At 36.0% G+C, this 12,822-nt stretch overlaps 1 long non-coding RNA gene across 1 annotated transcript; it reads left to right on the top strand.

The window, feature by feature from the left end:
• Positions 1 to 929: 929 nt before the first annotated feature.
• Positions 930 to 4,838, top strand: LOC125317143. The gene is made up of 3 exons (XR_007199947.1): positions 930 to 1,067; positions 1,521 to 1,692; positions 3,902 to 4,838. It is a non-coding gene; the product is annotated as an uncharacterized LOC125317143 (long non-coding RNA).
• The last annotated feature ends 7,984 nt before the right edge of the window (positions 4,839 to 12,822 follow it).

Here is a 12,822-nt window from a genome sequence, read left to right as displayed (position 1 = left end):
TGTAGCAGGCAATGTGTTGAAAAAAAGCACCAAATTGCAAGGAAAACACTGAGGATTTTGTTTTCTGTAGGTCTTCCTTTTTTTCCTGAGCACTGGCTTCCAGCTCTCTCTGGGATAAGTGGCCATCATTCCTCAGCATTTCCTAAAGACTAGACTATGCCTTTCTCTATTCAATGCATGTGTTCCTGTGGATTCCACTCCACCGGACAAGTACCAGGAAAAGCCTCTTCAGAGGCTTCACCCACTCTTAGAGACAGTAGGTCTTCAGAAACTCACAAAATTCCATTTTCAAAGGCATATATTTTACCACTTTGCCAATGAGAAGGCTGATTGCCCTAGTGTTTGGGAAACTTCTATCTAACCTATATTTATTAATGGTCAGTTTGTGTTCTTTTTTTTTTTTTTTTTTGAGAATAACAGTCTTCAGCTTTGTTTGATGTTTACTGCCATTGCACATTCATAGACAGAAATCATATTTCCCCTCACTCCTTATTCTGGTGGGCCAAACAGGTCAAGTTTCTTTAATTTTTCCCATATAAGAAAGGGTAGTACTGACCACTGTAATGCATTTTCAGGGTTTCTTTTTCAGTTGTAATTGACCTTTTTAAATAGCAACGTCCGAAATGGTAATCAGGATTGTGGATGGGATGATTAAAAAAAGGAGCTATAGAATGAGAAATACAAAACTTAGGAAAGGAGATTTTCCACATAGCTTTACTGCAATTTTATGATTGTTTTCTCCAGACAGACCTTTAAGCGTACCCATCTGTGAGAGACATCTCCTCTCTGACACCGAAGGAGGCTTTTTGCAAGCACTTTAGCCACTCTCTAAAAGTTCATTAAACTGTTAATTGAATCCAATTCATATTATACAAAGCCTCTGTTTTTATTTCTGTTTCAGTCAAATAGAACTCTAGCTTTTCCTGCTTCCAGATTATAAATTGCCTTGTCACTGAAGCATCAGAGAGGCAACAGGGAGGATGGAGTTTTTCATTTTGTCCCATAGCCTCTGCTATGGAAGGAACACTAGCTTCAGATCCTAAAATCTTTTGACTACCCACGGAGAGGTAAGTGCAGAAAGAACATCAAGCAAAGCTATTCCTGAAGCAATTTAGCTCTTTGTTTATCGAATGGTTGAAATAATAGAGTACATTATGCAGAAAGGCCTTGATTGATATACAGAGGCATTATATCTCAGTGCCACAACTCAGTCTCACCCTCCAATACAGGCTGATGTGGTTTATTTTTGTGTTACTTATTCAGTGAGCTTTCTGCCTTATCATCTGGTATTGAAATATGACTTCGAGAACAAAAAGGTTTGAAAATAACTTTGAGAGTGAATTAAAAGGGACGAATCCAAATCTGTTGAAGTTTTATTCAGCAGTGAATAGCTTATGAACAAATTTAATGGCCCTGCCTGCAATCACTTCATACTTTTTGGTAAATATCTATGGTTTTTCTATGGAATTCCTTCCTAGTATATTAATAGTGTGTTGGTGAATTTCTGTTTTGTTATTTAGTTGCACAAGAAGAATGTCTGGCATGGAAAATTTTGTCATCTGATTTGGGAAGGCAGCCCATGATCCCAGGATAATTCTTCATATTTTTCTCTTGCCTCATCCTTTCACCACAGAAAAGGAAAAAATACTATCTCACTCTCTTGGATGATACTTCTTTCTTCATATATTACATGTAAGGATTATTTTCTGTTTTTCTGCTGTGTCTATGCAAGGATATTGAACAAAGCCTATTCAAAATAATATAAAAAATGAATACTTAGATATTAGTATTGAATTAATCCTTATTTGAGTAGTTTAATGGCAGAATGAATGCTGAACATAGCTAGGTATTTTTCCTTTGCTTTGAAAACAAATACTTGCTTTGGTTTCAGCTAAAGTAGGCACGAGGCAGAAAAACACTACAGGCATGAGAGAGAATTGTTTACAGGTTTAAGTCTTTTCAACACTGCAGTCCTACTCATAGCATGTATCTCCTCTTGTTTTCAGAATTACAGTGTAACATCAGGACAAGTTGAGAACTAAGATCACACTGTAGTGGTGTTTTTCTTCAAAACAAATATATTTTTAAAGAAAACTATTGTTAGCGAGGCCAAACCAATATGTATGGTTTTATATTTCAGTACATTTTACACAAAAAGAGATAGCAAATGCAGAGTTTTTGTATGAAACTTGCATGTTTCAACAGGTATGATGTGACAACTGATGAATCTTAGCCATCAGAGATGGTTTGGTAGGAAAGATCGAGATGGAGATGTTGATGTTGAGAAACAGAGAAAATAAGATCTAACTTGTAATCTCTTTCCCTTAAGTGGCTGCAGAGTTATGAGTTAAATATGGAGCATCAGTTTTGTCAGATTAAAATGCAGCTAGGTTACAAATATTTTGAGACAGATCTCAAGGTCTCTCTTATAATGTCTCAAAATCTTCCCAGACATAATTTTCAGGACGAGAATAATAAACAATATGTGCATTGGCTAATACATTCACTGGCAGGGATACACTCAGCAGGACTGAGACACATGCCTTCCTGATTGTCACTGTACAGTGTGTAAGTATACTGGTAGGTGAGAAACATTAAAAAAACCCCAACCAAACAAACCAAAATGTGCTTTTTCATTTTACATAGACATTCTACACTAAAATTACTTGCACTCTGAAAATAAACACATACATTGTTGATTCAAGCTCTAATTTACATTCAGGTATCTCTGCTGCTCTTGAAAATAGTTTCCTGCTCTTACCAGAGAAAACATTTCTATACCAAAGAAAGGATGTTTGTATTAGAGAAAGCAAAAGACACTGTATTCCACTGTGGATAATTAACAAAATGTTTATTTTTAAAAATTGATGGTAGTTTACAGATCTATTAACATTTTAAATGGCTCTTATTAAAAAAAAAAAAGCACCAAATTATTTTATAGATGCCATGAAGCAGCTATGATCTATTATACAGGAAGACTTATTCTGCTGCAGTTTGCTGGTATGCACATGAAGTTGAGAGAGCTAGACCGAAATAAAAACTGTGATTAAACCAAGGAAAAGTAATCATAAGAGACAATGTTGCAATAACAGTGCAGGAAATCTCAACATGAAACTGCGTATAAGTGACAGATGACTTTATTTTAAAATTAAATGAAACTTGAAAAACACTGTGGTCCTCCCAGATCACTCTCTCATACTCACGTGTTCACAAACACCAAGATGCTGGTATCCAGGTGATCTGTCTAAGAGAAGATAGGAGATGAGACATCAGTTTGTGGGTTGTCCTCTTGATGTTTTTGGATTCTTCTTAGGTTAATAACCATACACTTTCCTTGAATGGGGCTTTTTGTTCCTTTAGAAAATAACCACAATAACTCTCTTCACCTTGTCCCACCTCTGTGAGCACCAGGATTTAATCATTGTCTTTCCTGTCTCCACCTGAATGCCGTGTGAAGTCCAGCCTGAATGTGTGATAGGATTTTAATGATCTGCTAATACCACATGCATCTGTGCCTGCTCATCATATAGCTTTTTCCTGTCTTTATCTTCCTGGTGTTTCCACAGCTGTGTTTTCTCAGCCATTGTCCATTCATACTAATTTTAACATTTCTATTAAAATTCTCTACATAATTAAACTGTAACTATAACACATTAGAATTAAACTGTAACTATAACACATTTACAGTATATGTTCTATAGTAACATATACTGGTACTATAACACATTGTGTCTCTCCTCTCTGGTGTCTGAACTCCATGAATTCAGGTTCATGGAACTTGGATGCTAATTTAATTACTTTAGGCCTTTCGTGATTCTTACAACATCAATATTTAGAATCTAGAAGTAATAAATTACAGCAAACTTTTCTTGCTTTTCTTGTTTTTCTTGCTAACCTCTAGGCTGCATGAATAACAGGATGCATGCCCACAGTCAAACTGCCATGAAACTGTTCTACAAACCATAACTGTGTCCAGGGAGACAAGGTTAATTTTGTACAAACACATACAGAAGAAACTGGACATTTTGTCAAGAACTTTTCCTATGTATTCTTCAGAACAAAACCCCTTCTAGTGTATTTTTGGATGTATTGGGCTGTTTCTGTGACTGGTACTTTCATTTATAGCACAGCCAGTGTGCTGTAAAGATGTCTTACTGTACATGAGAAATGGAACTCTATTTCTATTCAAGAAAGTCCATTCAGAACAAGTACCATACCCAGTTCATATCCATGTTTATCCTGTCCTAACATAATGTATAGGACACAGGTAAAAAGAGGAAATACTAAGACTTCAAAGAATCTTCCATCTGTTCTAAATTCTTTGACAAAGCCAAGAAACCACAGTAATTGCTCAGATTGTACAATCCAGTAACAGAAGACTGTCACTAGCCTTGCATTCCCAGAATATAAACAGTCTTTCACACTTGTGACTTTTTTTAAGTTAAAAAGATAAAAAGCATGGACTTCTTTGTATATATAGATGTATTTGGAACCAACAGTAATGCTTGAATTGAGGTCCTTTTCTTTTGAAAGAGGCTTTTTGCCTGTCCAATTTACTTTTCCTTTCTGAATACACCACTACCAAATGTACTGATTTTCTGCAATGTACTGCAAAGCCTCTTTCATCCATTCCCCCGGATACAAGAGAAACTGTGCTGCTAGTGCATGATGCATATTTTAGAACTTTATTTGATACCTGGAACATTGGAGGAATGACATTTCATTGAAAGGATGAGAAATATATTGCTGTTTTGTTGGTGAGATTGTTACTTAAAGAACTGTAAGGGCACAGGCTGGTCACCTGTTCAGTTCTGTAAATCTAAATAAGTAAAATAAAATTTAAAAAAATAGTCTAAACATGCCACTACAGTTTCAGAATACATTCTGGGTGTAAAGGTTCAAGCCAAACAAGTTTTTTTTTTCTTGTATTCTGCTCAATTCAACCATCAAGCAAATGACCAAGTCTGTCACAGCATAGGTATCACATGCATTCATACATATATTATTTTCATATAATGCACTACTAATAAATACTTGTTACTGTGCCTATTTAGTGTGTATATGTTGCATAAATGTAGTCTGTAAATATTCACATTCAATTTAATCAGTACAAATCTGAGCTGCAAATTCCAGATCTAAATAAATAATTATTAAATTGGAAGCAAATTAGTATTTGACAAGAGGTAAACAGATTTGATGTTTTTACGTTGTCATGCCATTTAAGTGGCTTTATATGTTAATTGAATACCAAAGTTTTTTTATTTACTGCTAAATTGATTGCTGTTACTCTATAGCTTGTCATGAAGCATCTCTTGGAGATCTTTGAAAAACAGTCAAGGATAATTTAAAATCAATTAGCTGAATAGAGAAAAATTATCCTTTTTCCTGTCTAGAAAATAAGGTTCTACAACCATGGAAATGCATCATGTTTTGTAACTACAATCTATTCCTAGAAATGGAATGCTAGTCGCACAAGCAAGGAAAAAGAAATTTGATCAAGGATAATTTTATAATATTAATTTATTGGATGACTCCTCTTAGATCTGTTGTGAAAAGTTAGATGATGAAATACAAACACTGTCCACACTGATGCTGACATCTGATCTGTAAAGATATGTTTTCCTATAAGAGGGCGCTCTTTTCTTGCCATGCTCTCAAAGCCTGATGTTGTTTCTACATGTAATGTAACCTAACACAACTACCTGATCATAAATTGTAAGTGGAAACTTTTTTTGTGATATCACCTGCTCTACAAGGTAGTGACAACTCAAAGTCTGCATTTTAGAGAAGTAGATATCTATAAGAAAAAAAGGAAATTTTGTTCAAAAATCTCTGCAAGGAGCTTATTATTGCAAATTTTTTATTAATGAACTTCTCTATATAAATAATTTTTCAGAGTAAAATGAGAAATAGATATGTAATACAAGGGTAGAAATAAAATCAGATTTAAATATGCAGTGAGATTTCCCTTCTACCTCTTCTTAAGTAAAAAATTCAAAAATAAAAGGCAAAACCTCAAAAAAAACCATATCAAAGCAAAACAAAACAAAAAGGAGCAAAAGTTGAAGCAAATAAAGTTACACATGTAATATAAAATACAATATCTTTTTCATGGTCTGATCTTATAGCAAGAAACCTTGAAAAATCATTATTCTAGATTTCCAGGATTTTACATCAGTTCCAGCACTAGGCTTGAAGTTCAGACTGTTAAAATGAATAGGTGTTAAGCCATCTCTGAACTGTAAAACATAGTTGTATTCATCCACAGAGCCACAGCAGGATGTGTGTGAAAAACACACGTGTGAAAATGTGTATTTAATGGAACCCACATATATAAATCTTTCAAATACAAATAGGAAGGAAAAAAACCCTCTTCTGTGTATTCCTGAATTAAATCTATATAAAATGGAATCAGACTGAGAGGATGTATCAGTAAGGTAAAGTGAAATGCATTACAGGAATGCTACAATTTCACTCGAAAGAGAAAGAATAAATTCTGGAAATTTAAATTCAAGGCAAATCTTAATAGAAATCTAAGCCTCAGAAGGACACAGCTAATGCACTCAGATAACCTTAACTCTGCCCATTAGGAATCCTTTTAAACAATCAGGCAATTATTTTCCTGTAATTGTTTTTGCACAGTCCAATTAGATGAAACCATTTCTGTTAGATTGTTTTCATTTTTATTTTCTCTTATAGTGTCACTATAGTGTGAAATTAATGTTTCCCATATCACTCTGCATCTTAAGTCTTGTTTACACATGGGAAAGTTTTGGGAAAAAAAAAAAATCTCTCTATTGATGACACCAATTCAACTGAACAAATGCTGGCAGCACTGACAAAAGTCTTAGACAGCTCGCTGACTGCCAGCATCATTTCAGTCCTGCCTTAGTTAGGCTTGCTCCCAGCTGGGAGACCTGGCACCATGATGAAAAGGGTGTTTATTGTCTAGATCAGAGCTTTCTACTCTGCTACATTTAATTGCTGCAAGATGTCCTTTTTAGATAGGTGTCTTCAAAGTTGTTGCCAGACTGGTGATAGACAGTGATGGGTCCAAGACAATTTGAATAGTTTGGGCAACATAAAGAAAAACAGTAGCCTTCCCGAGTTTTTGAAAGTCTTGGGGATAGGTGTACACTCTGAAATAGAACATGATAATTTTCTGTCCTGCCTTTTTTTCTTGACATTGCATTAACCTTTGAAGGAGTCCATTAAGATTTCATGTTAAAGGTGATGGCATATTTCCCATTCAGACTCTTACGTACACTAGGAATGCAAGGCTTACATTCAGGAAGGGTACAAAGTAATTTTGCTATTTCGTAGTAATCACCATAGAAATAACTACACTATTTCCTGGAAGCAGTTTAGCTAAACTATTCTCTGAGCTTCCTATTTTAACTTGTTTCCTATCCCAATGCTTTCCTCAGCTCATCACCCAGGACTGGATTCTCCTAAGCTTGCTTTATCACTGGGCTCCTTACTCTTTATTCTCCTTAATTCCTACACCCACTCAAGTTCCCACCAGAAGTTCCTGTCACCCTGCAAAAACCCCCAACTTCTGCTTCCTACTCGTCCTTTTCTCTGTCCCAAACCAGATGAGATGGAAAGGACAGCATGCTTTTAAGGAACCATCCATGTGTCATCCTTTCCATAAAGAAAGGATCCATCCTTTCCAATATGAACGATTCTGTAAGCATGGAAAACAGATGACCTGAAGCTTTGTTGACTTTTTTAGGATGCCATTACAAATGCACTTGCCTATTTTTCATTTCTGTGCTTGTATTTGTGTGTCACAGCTCCCTGGGTTGGTATGACAAAGCAACCATGTTTCATAGCTATTAGATGAATGTCAGAACTTGCAGGACTCACAGGAAAGTTTTCATTCTGATGTTTGCAGTGAGTATCCAAGTTTTCCAGTTTGTTGAGGTTTCCTAATTGCTGTCCTTTTTATGGTGTGGATCAGGTTTTAACATCATTGACTATGCCAAGAAATCTGTAATTCCACCATTTTTGTCCTACAGATGTCTGTTCTTACATTGAATGATGTAAGTAGGTATGTTATAATAAAACTAACTATAAAAATTCTTTCAACTGTTTTAAAGTTCACTTTCCTAAACAAAAATAATAAATACAACACTTTTATTTCCAGCAGCTAGAACTAATGAGTATAATTTACCAAAATTTTCCATGAATGATAGATGTAATTAAGTGGATTTGTGTTCTGCATACACACATTTTGACCATATTTGTCTCAGTTTTTCCTCATGTCCTGTATGATCTCAGTTCTCTTCTGATGTGAACTTCCAGTTTTCCTCCATGTGTCAAATAGTCTATCAGAGTAACCTCATCTCCCTGGAATGTTACTGCCTACACAAGAGAGAGAATTACGCCAAGCTGATTTTCAACATCTTGTGTTCACGGCCCACTTGTGCTGATTGGTCAGAGACAACAGATAACCCTTTAGTTCATACTGGTTTTTAAAAATTATTTTCTCATGCTGAGCTCTTTAAGTCTCCTCAAACACAGATACTGTTTTTCACAAATCTTGTATAAGCTTCACAACTGGGAAATTTCTAAACCCCTGTTAAGTCTAGCCAACTGAAACCAGCCAATGATTTGAAAAAAAAAAACAAGCTGGGAAATTGACAGACAGACAAACATCTGAATTGCTGGAGTCCTGGGAATGTAAGGGGGTTCTCTGTACCCACCTTTCAGGACAGCTTGTCTTTCACTCTGTGTGTGAGATGGGAAGATGTACGGTATGGTTCTACACCAGCTTAAACAAAGACAGTACCAAACAGAGTGATCCAATTGCTAACCATTTGTTCTTGCTATGACCTTGTGCCAGGTCTGGTGTTGAAAAACCCTGGTCCATCTGGGAAGCAATTTTTAGTATTAAAGAAAGCAAACAAACAAATGAACACCCCCTCCAGAAAAAAAAAAAAAAGTACACCTGTGGTCTGCTAATTTCATGGCCTTATACGTTAAGTCACACCTTTGTGTTCATCAGTGAGGGATGTGTGTACACACATATACACGTGTGGATCTCATGGATAGGAATTCGTCAACAGCTTTTTCTTTTGAGGGAGTGGCAAAGAACAAAAAAAAGAATGAGAAACAAACTAGTCTTTTCTAAACTGACTCATCCTTATTTGCAGTCAACAAAAAGAAAACTGAAGCTCCTAATCAGGAGGAAGGCCAGCATCCCACTTTGTAGGGCTATTCCAAAGCATGCATGAATGGAAGAAGAGAAAGTGAAATTTAGGGGGAAATGCAGAGTGGGGGTGGTGGAGGGGGAGAGGGAGAAGGAAGGAGGGGGTTATAGTTGAGACTTATGTGAATCAAGAGGGTGCTGAATTTAATCCTTTATACAAGAAATTTTTTTGTTTTTACATGTAGCAGACTTAGGGTAACAAGAGCTTCTGAGTGGTCCTTGAACTGCTGTAACATTCCTTAATCTTTACATATTTTATATGTTTGAAAAAAGAAATAGTATTTTAAAATGTAGTTTTTTACTGTTACTCAGGTGAACTGATTGCTTAAAAATAAATCTGTGTAGATAAGTTCTGTCTTTTGGTTTGACAAATTTAGCCCGATAAGTTACAATAGAAAAGTAACTGTCATTAGTGTTGTGTAAAGAACAGTACTTGTTCCCAATACTTGAGATAAAACATACAGAAGGAAGCAAATCTCTTACCTGGTTAGCTATTTGAAAGCTCGGTGACGCAGCATGTTGTGCCCTAGCCATGTCCTTCCACAGTGTGTGATGACTGCATGGGATAGAAAATGCTCCAACATGATATACACTTCATCTTGTATTGGGTGGGGATTATTCATAACTGATCTGAGCTTTGTGAAAGCTGACTGTAAATGCCGTTTGATTGTGTAAAGAAGTTTGATATCTGGCTCTTTTTGTCTCTCTTTCTCTCTTCTTCTTTTTAATAGGTTGTTGTTTTTTTCATTTAAGGCTTTATGCTTTCTCTTCCCCATGGAAGCCTTTGTGTTGGTTTATTTCATGACTCAGGGTTTCTTTAGCAGGGACAATCAAAAGGAAAAAACAGAGGAGGTAATAGCAATCTTCCCTTAGCTGCCCCTGTTTCACATTCTAATATGTAGGATATATTTTAAGCTATTCTTAATTTTTTTTTAACTGGAAACAGTTTCCTTGTGCAAAGAGAATGTGCACTAATTGGTTGTGTCATAAATAAACAGACTATCTCCAGACTCTTGCTATTTAACACCCCTTCAGCACCCCTGCCCTCAAATCTAAAAACCTGCAAAAAACCTGGGGAATTTAATTGATCTTTTGAAGAATTTGTACATAATATGAAAACACCTGCATCTTAAAAAGGCGTTCAGAAGTTCTTGAAGCATTTGGAATAATGTTTTCAGAATGTTTTCAGAATGTGTAGTGCTTAGCAGGTGCCAGCTGAAGCAAGTTCTACAGGTATTAGTCCAAACACAGTTCACCTTGTTTGTGCATTAAAGTAACTCATTATAAGCCAAGGTACATAGACTGCATGCTGCTTAAATTGGACTTAAGGCCAAATGAATTGTACATATGCATAATATCCTAGAACTTTTTTCTTCTAATCTTTGCTCCAACCAATGACTTGCAGATGTTTTATATGCTTCTATCATATTTGGAACTAGTAACTGATTAGTGTTGCTATAATTCCAAAGTCAGATGTTTCCTTTCCTTGCAACATTATTAAATCTAAAAAAGGGGAACATGCTAAGAGTATTGCTGGAAGTTTTTCTATTGCAATTGCTGAATATATAAAAAATACACTATGTGTATGTGTGTATACATATGTAACTTAAGATAGTAGAAATACAGAGATTTTTACCCAAGTTTATTGGTTTAAATTTGGGCAAATGTACTAATTTTCAGAGATAAAATGAATTATTAATGTTCACAGAAGCACAGCATGGCTGAGGTTGGGATCCCTGAAGATCGTGGGGTCCAATCCCCCTGCTTAAGGCAGGGCCTCCTTTAGCTGGTAGCTCAGAACTATGTCCAGACCTTTTCTGAATATCTCCGAGGATGGTAACTCCATCACTTCAAATGTTTGCCATGTTTTCACAGAATTAGTGAATATAATTAACTGAAATTAAGAAAAAATGAGTGTCAAGAGCCTTGGGTGTTAATCTTAGCTCAGCCCCTTTGCTGCATACCCTCTGCAAGTCCATTTATTTTTCTGTGCTTCTTCTGTTACTTTTTGAGGACTGTCTGTATTTAAATTCAAAACTATTTGGGAAAGGTCTCTGTCTCCCACATTTTAGCACAGTGGGCCTTATGATCTCAGTTCTTCAGCATAATTGAGCAATACTATTTGTAGATATGCCCCCTCTAACTGACTCCTTAATGGGAATATTTAGAGTAAAGGCCAACAACTTAATATATAGAATTTGCCTAGTAGCAGGTAAGAACCTTCTTTGGAGCTTCCTTGAAACCACTGAATCTGCTGTAGAAATATAATAGGACTGAAAAAAACCCCAAACCATAGTGGTTCAAGGATCACTGCCTATTGCCAATTTTCCTTGGGGAGCATAGATCCAAAGACAGCCTGGTACACTATATACATTATATTTCCTGGGTTCTCAGGGTCCTTACAAACTGCAAAGTGAGGAAGGCCAGGTATTGAAGCCAGGAACAATCTCTAACCCCAAAATTGACTGGTGCAGCCTCAGCTGTGGCTGTACTTCTCAGAATTAGCTCCCACTAGAATAAATTGACCATATTTGTACTACCTACTTGGACATTTTGCTGTGTCCATTGTGATATTTTCCTCACTCAGAGAAAAAAAAATGATTTTAATTCAGAATATCTGCAGTATTCTGAATTAATTTCTGATTTTAATTTCAGAATATCTGCAGTAATATGAGGTTGTATTGGCAGCCAAGATCAGGGTCAGATGAAACTGAGGGTACAATGGGGCTGTGTCAGGGTACAAACCCTGTTATGGTACTATCGGAGGAGGTATTATAGGGTAGGAAAGAAATCTGGTGAAATCTCAACATGTGATGGCTTTTAGGAGCAGGTCTTGGTGAGAATTATTCTTGCAAAGAAGGCAACCTTTCACCAGCTCTGACTAGATAGAAGTGTTCAAAGAATGCTGAAATGCCTCATTGTACTAAGCATGTATTCATTAACCATGTATACAGTGCAAAACACAGGATCCCCAGTTACTTTGATCTATCAGCATGAATGCCAGTCTCTTTTATCCCTTCACTAGAGCCCCTGAATTATTTGGTTACACCACCATCATGCCATTCACCTTTTTGGTGCAGGAAGATTGTATGTTTTGCTGTGACATGGTTTGGCTTTCACACATGCACTTTTTCTCTTGAATCCAAATATTGTTCAGCACGGCAGTGTTCATTCTACTGGGAGTGCTTCTAATAACACAAAACAAATTCAACTTGCTACAGTATTAATCCTGCAGAAACTTTTAGTATGTACTAAAGCTACATATCTATGTGATAGAATGACACACTACTGTGTGCCAGTTTCTCAGAAGATGTTTTTGAGACACTGCACTATTATAACTACAAGGAAATATATGACACTTAGTATTTCATATTATGTTTTCTTTAAAAAAATGCACCTATTATTAAAAAGAAAGCAGCCTACCTGTTTTGCTGACATAAAGCTACTGACATGTGAATGCCCTGACCATAAGAATTTGAAGCTTAAACTCGTGGGATATCCAGAAATACATTAAAAAGGTATATGCACATAAATTTGCTTAGGTCACATAACACCTCCCCATAATCTGAGGGTTACGTTACGTAAGAGAAATTTATAATGAAGTGTTA

The sequence above is a fragment of the Corvus hawaiiensis genome, chromosome 26 (assembly GCF_020740725.1).
Source record: "Corvus hawaiiensis isolate bCorHaw1 chromosome 26, bCorHaw1.pri.cur, whole genome shotgun sequence".
Classification (NCBI taxonomy): Eukaryota; Metazoa; Chordata; class Aves; order Passeriformes; family Corvidae; genus Corvus; species Corvus hawaiiensis.
Note: the sequence above shows the minus strand (reverse complement) of the source record. Positions and strands in the feature narration are given on the sequence as shown.